We start from the raw sequence: 10,957 nt of genomic DNA, 5'->3' as shown, positions 1-10,957 counted from the left end.
GATGGCCATGGATACTGGCTGTCCAGAGTCGGGACCCAGGATGGACCGCTTGCCTGTGTATCGGCTTGGGACATATCTGCGCTGCTGATCCGCCTCCGCTTGGGATGGTTTCCTGCTGGCTCCGCTGTGGACGGGACTCTCGCTGCTGTGTTGGATCCGCTTTGGACTGGACTCTCGCGGCTGTGTTGGATCCATTATGGATTGAACTTTCACAGTATCATGTTAGACCCGCTCGACATCCATTGCTTTCGTCCTCTCCAAGGTTCTCATAGTCATCATTGTCACCGACGTCCCACTGGGTGTGAGTTTTCCTTGCCCTTATGTGGGCCTACCGAGGATGTCGTAGTGGTTTGTGTTGTGGTTTGTGCAGCCCTTTGAGACACTAGTGATTTAGGGCTATATAAGTAAACATTGATTGATTGATTGATAATTATGAGGGAAAAATTGATGTTCAATTCTGAGTGTAAACATAGCTTGGTTCAAGGGAAGTTAAACAATAACTGAAAATCGCAAGAAGAAGTTATTAGGGATACGAAGATTATGGGGAATTTATTTGATAAACAGGGGGGAATGTCAGAAAAATTCTGTGTAAATTATCAAATAAAACCTTGTATTACATTGTGTTCCTGATGAGAAGAAAAAAGGCTGGAGCTTTCCAAGAAGAATGCTGGACTTCCAGGCGGACAGATGGCAGAATCTGCCCAACTTCCAGAGAAACTCTTTTAAGTATTTTTACGAACCCTCTTTGATCTATTTTATGGGACTCTCTGTGCTCTATTTTATGGGATTTTCTTTGATCTGTTCGGGAACCGAAGGCAATGCTGGTCATGACCCACTTCCATGAGGAAGCAGCTGTGGGAAGGACGGGGGTGAAAATCAAATAAAGAACCACGAGAACGATCTTGGGGCAGAGCATGGTGCAGGATTTGTACAGGCAGTACAATGGCCATGCCTCTCCTCGGATCTGAGTATAAATTGAATTCTGTCTCTGTTTGAATCTTTGCCTTTTTGTCCTGTTTAATAGATGTCATCAATGTTTGAACCTGACAGATGGAGGTCTCGCAACTACGGTAAGCAGCTGCCAACTTCATTTTCCCCCGTAGAAGAAGTGCGCTTCTTTTTCTTTTCGAGCCGCCGACCTTATTTTGCCCCGTAGAAGAAGAAGTGCGCTTCTTCTTCTACAGCCGCCAACCTTAATTTCCCCCGTAGAAGAAGAAGTGCGCGGTGCATGCTGGGATACATGACTGCGGGAGGCATGCCGTTTCTGTGTGTAGTGACTCCAAAATGGCTCCTACCATGCAGAGTTTAAACTCAAGGAGATCAGTCACACAGTAGAAGACGGGAATAGAGCAGCAGCGAGAGAATTTAACATTAACTGCAACGACAATGTCTCATTTAATGACGACTTTGACGAGACATGTTGGATGTTGTATACGCCCAACTGTTTGATTGGAACACTGAGGAAGAAGAATTAGAGGGATTAGTGGATGAGGAATAACTTAATAGAGTGAGCTTTACATGTTTATTTTGTGTTTTGTGACATTAGGGTTTGAGCAACGTTGAATTATTGATATATTATTGCTTTGCACTATTTCCAGTGTTACTATATTGTGATTGCACTAACCTTTGATTTACCGTAACAGTATCAGACTGTTTTTTACCTGTTTATTGAATCGGGGAAAATAATAAAACAGGTGTTTATTCATTTTGGGAGTGAACGGAGCTGTCAGAACGCTGGTTTGTAATCTATTAATAAAGTTTGACTGACCTATCTGACTGTTTTGTTGACATTCCCTTTAGCTCAGCTCCCTCCAAAGCAGGGGTGTCAAATATTTTAGGTGGGGGGCCATATGGAGAGAAATCTACTCCCAAGTGGGCCGGACTGGTAAAATCACGGCACAATAACTTAAAAATAAAGACAACTTCGGATTGTTTTCTTTGTTCGAAAATAGAACAAGCACATTCTGAATTTTTTTTTTTTTTTACATTTATATGTTGCTGTTGATTGTATTCTATCTTTATTTGTTGTTATCTATACTTTCTGATTAAATTATGTGATAAGGTTCATCAATCAACTCGTTGGTGTTAATGTTCCATCCATCAAGATAAAAAAAAAAAATTAAAATCAAATTACAGGATGCTATTTATGTACGCTGATCATTTTTGTCTACCGGTGCACTAAAATCATGTGTGTTTTTTGTGTTTTTAGATATGTAGCATCATCTACAAAAATACACAAAATTGCTATTGCGACATCTAGTGGACACATTTAGAACAGCAGTTTCTTTCATTCAAACATTTTGACTCATCTTCATACTTAGCCACCTCATCCCGCGGGCCGGATAAAACCTGTTTGAGGACCTGATCCGGCCCGCGGGCTTTACGTTTGACACCCCTGATGTAAAGGATGCATAACGTGACCCCAGCCTCTACTCAGTGGCCTAGTGGTTAGAGTGTCCGCCCTGAGATTGATAGGTTGTGAGTTCAAACCCCGGCTGACTCATACTATAGAATATAAAAATGGGACTCATTACCTCCCTGCTTGGCACTCAGCATCAAGGGTTGGAATTGGGGGTTAAATCACCAAAAATTATTTCCGGGCGCGGCACCGCTGCTGCCCACTGCTCCCTCACCTCCCAGGGCGTGATCAAGGGTGATGAGTCAAATGCAGAGGACACATTTCACCACACCTAGTGTGTGTGTGACAATCATTGGTACTTTAACTTTCTTCTGCGAAAGCAACATTTTTAACCCAACAGAAAACAAACAGAAGTGCAGCGAAGCACGTGGAACAAGTGCCAGTGAGTATATATATAAATATATACATATACACATACATATATATATATATATATATATATATATATATACACATATACGAATTTATAAACATAAACATATTTTTTGAATATTTGGGTACCTCATGATTCGACTACAAACAAAATATTGATGCAAATTCATTTTATGTGCAGTATATTAAAGCTATTTTTAATATTTAACATTTATTTAATTAAATATTTTAGTCTGACTGAATAAGCATTAATCACTTACAATTGTGCAAATAGTGTATTCGTAATAACAAACATCAATTGATTTAATTTCCATGATATGTCCACCCAATGCAGCTGAGATAGGCTCCAACACCCCCTGTCCCCCCCGGTAGAAATGGATGGATGGATGTTATCAAGGTAATAGAAGTGCGTGCAAACATCATTTGTATTTATTGCTAATAAAGTTGACACCAACATAAAGCAGACCACTGCAATAATACATTATATTACACTGTAATATAATGTTTCATCCTGTAAAACATCTTTGAGTACACTGAAAAGTGCTATACCAAATAAAATGTATTATTATTATTATTATAATACCATGTGACTTATTCCAGACTTAAATTTCGTTTCTTTCTAGTAACAAATATTCAATGATGTTAAGCGTGACTGTAATATACAACAACAAACAGTTAAAGTATTAAATAAGTCAATATAATTCTCATAGAGAACATATAAAATACACTCCTAAAAAAAAACGCTCGCATTTGCTACAAAGGCCTGCTAGCGGGCTAACGCTAGCACGTTAGCTTCGAACAACATATGAGGTAAATAAGATAAATAATATGAAAATATATCATGTATATTACCTCATAAGCCGCGTGTACAAGAGAGGAGTGGAATATATTCTTCCTATTGTTACACCAGCAACTCTTTTTTGTCTTCTGTGGCCGGGCGAAGGAAGTGTGCAACACTCACTATTGTCCCAGTGAAACACGTGTTTGAAGGAAGTGTGCACCACTCACTATTGTCCCAGTGAAACACGTGTTTGAAGGAAGTGTGCACCACTCACTATTGTCCCAGTGAAACACGTGTTTGAAGGAAGTGTGCACCACTCACTAGTGTCCCAGTGAAACACGTGTTTGAAGGAAGTGTGCACCACTCACTATTGTCCCAGTGAAACACGTGTTTGAAGGAAGTGTGTACCACTCACTATTGTCCCAGTGAAACACGTGTTTGAAGGAAGTGTGCACCACTCACTGTTGTCCCAGTGAAACACGTGTTTGAAGGAAGTGTGCACCACTCACTATTGTCCCAGTGAAACACGTGTTTAAAGGAAGTGTGCACCACTCACTGTTGTCCCAGTGAAACACATGTTTGAAGGAAGTGTGCACCACTCACTAGTGTCCCAGTGAAACACGTGTTTGAAGGAAGTGTGCACCACTCACTATTGTCCCAGTGAAACACGTGTTTGAAGGAAGTGTGCACCACTCACTATTGTCCCAGTGAAACACGTGTTTGAAGGAAGTGTGCACCACTCACTATTGTCCCAGTGAAACACATGTTTGAAGGAAATGTGCACCACTCACTATTGTCCCAGTGAAACACGTGTTTGGCCAACATTTATTCCGCGGTTGACAACACCTCGATGACGTCACACAGGAGAAAAAACAAAACAAGATGGCGTCTGGCGGAGATTACGTTGTTTTGGTTATTATGGTTTCTAGGTCTTAATTACAACGTACATGTGCACGTGTGTGTCGTTTAACGCAGTAAACGTCGTTATTAATTGTTTGTATGCGGATACATTAGTCTGAGTGCACTTTGACGTGCTAGCCTAGCCTGCTGGTTAGCTTAGCTTGTTAGCTGCTAACAAAGAGAGGCGGAAGTGATCGACACATCAAAGCAGAGATCCACTGTAAGTGTAAAGTGTTTTTATTGTGTGAACATGTCTACATTACAAATGATGTGAGTGTTGCTGAATCAGCGACTAACTGCTGCCGTTGAAGAAATATTTGTGATGTTAGAAAAAAAAAAAAAACTACAGCAGAGTACAAGGAGGAACTTTGTCCAACAAAAGAGGAGAAGGAGCAACAACATCAACTACTGGACGCTGTTTTCAAGAAACATCAAGTTGTGTTACACATCCATTCTTCCATCCATCTTCTTCTGCTTATCTGAGGTCGGTTCGCGGGGGCAGCAGCCTAAGCAAGGAAACACCAGTCTTTCCTTTCCCCAGCCACTTCATCCAGCTCTTCCCGGGGGATACCGAAGCGTTCCCAGGGCAACCGGCAGACATAGTCTACCCAACGTGTCCTGGGTCTTCCCGTGGCCTCCTGTCGGTCGGACATGCCCGAAACACCTCCCTAGTGAGGCGTTCGGGTGGCATCCTGACCAAATGCCCAAACCACCTTATCTGGCACTTCTCGTTGTGGAGGTGCAGTGGCTTTACTTTGAGCTCCTCCCGGATGGCAGAGCTTCTCACCCTATCTCTAAGGGAGAGCCCCGCCACCCGGCAGAGGAAACTCATTTCAGCTTCTTGTACCCGTGATCTTATCCTTTCGGTCATAACCCAAAGCTCATGACCATCGGTGAGGATGGGAACGTAGATCGACCGGTAAACTGAGAGCTTTGCCTTCCAGCTCAGCTCCTTCTTCACCACAACGGATCGATACAGCGTCCACATTACTGAAGACGCCGCACCGATCCGCCTGTCGATCTCACCATCCACTCTTCCCTCGCTTGTGAATAAGACTCTGAGGTACTTGAACTCCCCCACTTGGAGGCAGGGTCTCCTCCCCAACCCGGAGATGACACCCCAACCTTTTCTGTATGAGAACCTTGGAATCGGACTTGGAGGTGCTGATTCTCATTCCAGTCGCTTCACACTCGGCTGCAAACCGATCCAGTTAGAGCTAAAGTTCCTAGCCAGATGAAGAGACCTAATCCTGCAGCCACCAAACCGGATCCCCTCAACTCCTTGACTCCGCCTAGAAATTCTGTCTATAAAAGTTTTGAACAGAATCGGCGCTTTGGCGGAGTCCAACCCTCACTGGAAAAGTGGACCAAGTTCTGACACTGATCATACAGGGAGCGGACCGCCACAATCAGACAGTCCGATACCCCATACTCTCTGAGCACTCCCCACAGGACTTCCCGAGGGACACGGTTGAATGCCTTCTCCAAGTCCACAAAACACATGTAGACTGGTTGGGCAAACTCCCATGCACCCTCAACAACCCTGCCGAGAGTATAGACCTGGTCCACAGTTCCACGACCAGGATGAAAACCACACTGTTCCTCCTGAATCTGAGGTTCGACTATGCGGTGTAAACTCCTCTCCAGTACACCTGAATGGACCTTCCCGGGAAGGCTGAGGATGCTTCTACATATTGACACAAATATATAAAAAACAGTAACCTTGTGACGGATGCTTTTGCAATTGTTTTATTTGATCTTTCACAACACCTGGTGGCCACAATAATTCATGAAGTCAAGCTCATGGCTCACAATGTTGAATGATGCGGACATGTTTGTTACTGGATACTTTCTATCAGACTTCTGTTTTGGAGACTTTGTGTACGTATTAAGCAACTATAATTTTTTGATATGCTTAAAAGTGCTGTTTTAGCTTAGCTGTTGTGTAGCTGCTCGCTCCTCGTAGCTTACAGCAGGTGTGTCCAAAGTGCAGCCCATAACTATGTTTTAATTGACAACGGGGAGTGTTGAAAATGTGGTATTTGCGTGTCGGTCCAATCAGCAGCCGTTACGCCCTGTTTCATCATTGGACCTAAGTCTTTGGCTTGGTAGGCGGGTACGAGGCTACCAAGCCAGGTGGTACGAGCACGGAGGAGCCTTTGTAGTGGTGTCGCAGCTCGGTGGTCGTGCCATCATGTAACACCAGGAAGGTTCTTTCTGTGCGACATTCACCGGTGCTTTTTTTCTCCCTGGACTCCGACTTCATATCTGGTGTTGTCCTTCAGACCTCGGCCAAGAAGCCACGTAAACAGTGTGAAGAATGTGGGCGATAAGAGTGTGTGTGCGTGGGCATGAACTTGCACCCACTTTCAACTGGAACTCAGGACATATGATTAGTTGCACGGCCTATTCTTATCTATATTAAACATTTCTTAATCACTTCATCCTTCATTATCTTAATTATATCCCAACTTTAGCTACCTGTAAAAATTATTGACTTATTGTTGTCCATTTGTAAATATTTTTTTTTTCTAAATTATAGTCTCCTCACTTGAACCAGACAGTCATTAGGACAAAAGACCCTGCGAGGACTTTGCCCTTTAAAAGGTAAAGCCTCAAAAAGGACAGTATTAAGATGAATTCATTACATTTGCTATGAGGCATTTTGTTATTGATATATTCTGTTTTTGTTACTTGGGGCGGTATAGCTTGGTTGGTAGAGTGGCCGTGCCAGCAACTTGAGGGTTCCAGGTTCAATCCCAGTTCTGCCATCCTAGTCGCTGCCATTGTGTCCTTGGGCAAGACACTTTACCCACCTGCTCCCAGTGCCACCCACATTGGTTTAAATGTAACTTAGATATTGGGTTTCACTATGTAAAGCGCTTTGAATCACTAGAGAAAAGCGCTACATAAATATAATTCACTTCACTTCACATGATATCTTGTTTTTCTCATTTCAAGGGGAACTGCACTTTTTGGAGTCATTCACAGTCCCTATGTAAGTTAAAGTTAAGTTCCCAACGGTAGTCACGCACTAGGTGTGGTGAAATGATCCTCTGCATTTGACCCATCCCCAAGTTCACCCCCTGGGAGGTGAGGGCAGCGGAGGCCGCACTCGGGAATCTTTTGGTGATTTAACCCCCAACCTTTGATGCTGAGTGCCAAGCAAGGAGGCAATGGGTCTGTTTTAAAATGGTTCTATAAGTTACTCTATATGAAGTAATACATCGCAAAATCCTTTTTAAACCATATTGTCCATCCATAGTAAAAACTCCTGTCGTCCTGGTTTTTGTTTCTTTTCCTGTGAAAAATGTTGTAAAGAGCAGCGTGTTTGTGCGTCACTGAGATTTCAAGACAGTTCATACGATAACTTGTTTTTCCTAAGTGCATGTCAAAGTAGTGAATGCATTGTGTGACTGAGCAGAGAGGCTGTGTTTGTCTTGCAGACGTCTGTGAAGAACATCTTCACCCTTAGCAACAGAAGTGGAGCTTCAGGATGCGGACGGAGGAAACACAGCCCTCCCACATTAAGATGGAAGAGGAATACACACTGATACACCATTTTAAAAAGGAAGAGGAGGACCCACTGACACCCCTTTTTAAAGAGAAATCAGTGGACCCACTGAGTCCTCACATTAAAGAGGAAGAGGAGGAACACCGCATCAGTCAAGAATGGTTGGAGGAGTTCCATGTGATTGTGAAGAGTGAAGATGATGAGGTGAAAGGTGAAAGTGAGGAGAGGGGAGGGGGGGAGCCTCCAAGCAGCAGCTCAACACAACACATGACAACAGAAGCTGATGGAGACCACTGTGGAGGATCACAAGCAGACAAGCTCTTAGCTCCACTATCAGATAGTGAGGACACAACGTCACACTCTCCTGACACTGATGATGAAGACTCTAAAGATGATAAGACATGTCACACTGACAACACTCACTTCACATCTTCTCTCTGTCACAAAACCTTTAAATATCCTAGTTATTTGAAAAGACACATGAGAACACACACTGGAGAAAAAGCCTTTTCATGCTCAATCTGTGGTAAAGGTTTTACTCGAAGGCACTCTTTGAAAAGACACATGAGAACACACACTGGAGAAAAACCTTTTTCCTGCTCAGAATGTGGTAAATATTTTACTCTAAGGATCAATTTGAAAGTACACATGAGAACACACACTGGAGAAAAACCTTTTTCCTGCTCAGAATGTGGTAAAAGTTTCATAACAACTCATACCTTAAAAGAACACATGGGAACACACAATGGAGAAAGACCTTTTTCCTGTTCAATCTGTGGTAAATATTTTACTTGAAGGCACTATTTAAAAACACACATGAGTACGCACACTGGAGAAAAACCTTACACATGTTCAGTATGTTGTAAAAGTTTTATACAAACTACGTATTTGAAAAGACACATGAGAACACACACAAGTGAGAAAGTGCTGAGTTGCAGTGTGTGTGGTGAAAGATTGTCTTCTAAGTACCAGTGTAAGAAACACAAGTGTGCTGGTGAGAACAGCAGCAGCAAATGAAACTGCAGGATTTGAAATAAACTGTCAAAACTTTAACTTTGACCTTCTAACAACACCAGCACATAGATGCTAACATTAATAGATTTGATATATCAGTTAATTGCTATTTTCAGTCAAGTACATGTTTAATATACAACATGGTGTACTTTTATTTAAAAATGAACACAACACTTTGACTGCAAAGGTGAGAATAAACAGGACAAATCCTGTTAGAAATACTTGTGTATAGATATATTCAGAAATAATTTTTAATTATTAATGATGTTATAGATGAACTCCTTTATATGATGTACATATTTGTTTTACATGTGTTCATAACTTTGCTTTTGAGTACACATAAATCCCTCTTAGTTCATATTTACTGATTCGCATCTGAAACATCTTCTGGACCACTTCTGGAAGCATATTATTATTTACTTTATACATCATTTCAGCAGTTGTCTTTTATACAAGATCATTTACTTTTAAAATGTGTGACTTTATGAATCATTTGTTGGGTCTCAATAATCAATTTTTTTAATTAATCTGTATTACTCTCTTTTGTAATATGAATATTGTTTTATATGTATGTTCCCTTTATGCAATATGTAGATTTGAGAAAATGGCAACAAATGTTGAAGGTTATGAAGGATAATTTAGTTTTTAATAATGTAGATTTCTTATTAAAAAACTACACATGACCATTGTTTTTTAAAGTATTTTTCCCCCCCTTTTTTAAAATCTGTTAACCATGATCAATTTTAGAAAGCATGGGAAAGTTTGGAATGTTAGGGAAAAGTCAATAATGTACATCATCACACAGAGCTCTATTGTACATCCATCCATTTTTTTCTACCACTTGTCCCTTTCATTTCGTATGTATAGCCTTTAATCACAAACTTGTACGCCAAAGGGTGTTGCATTTTGGAGAAACTCCTTCTGTCAGAGTGCTGTTCAACACAGTAAAGAGGAACCAAAGGATGCGCAGGACGCTGAGTAAAACACTTCTTTTTCTGCGGAAATCTACTCACAAAAACAATCCAAACAGGAGGTAACAAAAAGCGACAGTGCGAAAAAGAGAAGACAAAATGTGCATCGTGGAAAAAAGAACAAAAGCTACTTGTATACACAAATAAACTTAACTTGGTTTGGAGTTACAAGACGTGCACACTACAAAACAACACCAAGATGGATGGCACCGGGAATGGCCAAGGTGGCAAAATACTCAAAGCATGGAATCAACTGGCGTGGAGCGGATTCACCGAGTGTCATCCAGCTGTCAAGGTGCTGTTTAAGTAGCACCAGGGTCGATTGGAAGCAGCTGTGCACATCCCACAACTCCGCCCACAAGGGCAACACAGGAACTCTCGAGGGAGGAGAAACGTTAGAACAAGGTCAACTGCACCAAAAGAGGGAAACTGACAATACAAACCACTAGGTGGCAGCAGGCGTGAAAACTTCCCTCAAATTAATTTGGAAAAAAATGGACTGAGCATAAGACATAAATCATCACAAATAAAGTGAAATCATTCAAAAAGTTGACCTTTGTAACTCACTTCGATCCAAAATCATCCAGGATGTTTCTCCAGAATGTTCCACTGGAGAATGCTGTCAAACTGTTTTGTTTACTAGGAAAATGTAAACCAAATATATATTTTTTAATTCTGTCATTACACACACGCAGATATATATCTATATATATATATATATATATATATATATATATATATATATATATATATATATATATATTTATGTGGGAATAAGCGATAGAAATGGGATGGATGGATGTATTTATGTCTGTGTATATATATATATATATATATATATATATATATATATATATATATATATATATATATATACATACATATGTATATATACATACATATGTATATATATATATATATATATATATATATATATATATATATATATACGTATATACATTATACATATATATATATAAGTAAAG

General features: G+C 40.8%; 1 protein-coding gene across 1 annotated transcript in view; it reads left to right on the top strand.

The window, feature by feature from the left end:
* Positions 1-10,957, top strand: part of LOC133546752 (gastrula zinc finger protein XlCGF57.1-like) — a 732,377-nt gene that overhangs the window by 302,777 nt on the left and 418,643 nt on the right. The window lies entirely within an intron of this gene.

This window comes from Nerophis ophidion, unplaced genomic scaffold (assembly GCF_033978795.1).
Source record: "Nerophis ophidion isolate RoL-2023_Sa unplaced genomic scaffold, RoL_Noph_v1.0 HiC_scaffold_42, whole genome shotgun sequence".
In the NCBI taxonomy this organism is placed as follows: domain Eukaryota; kingdom Metazoa; phylum Chordata; class Actinopteri; order Syngnathiformes; family Syngnathidae; genus Nerophis; species Nerophis ophidion.
This window is presented reverse-complemented; position numbering and strand designations above follow the sequence as displayed.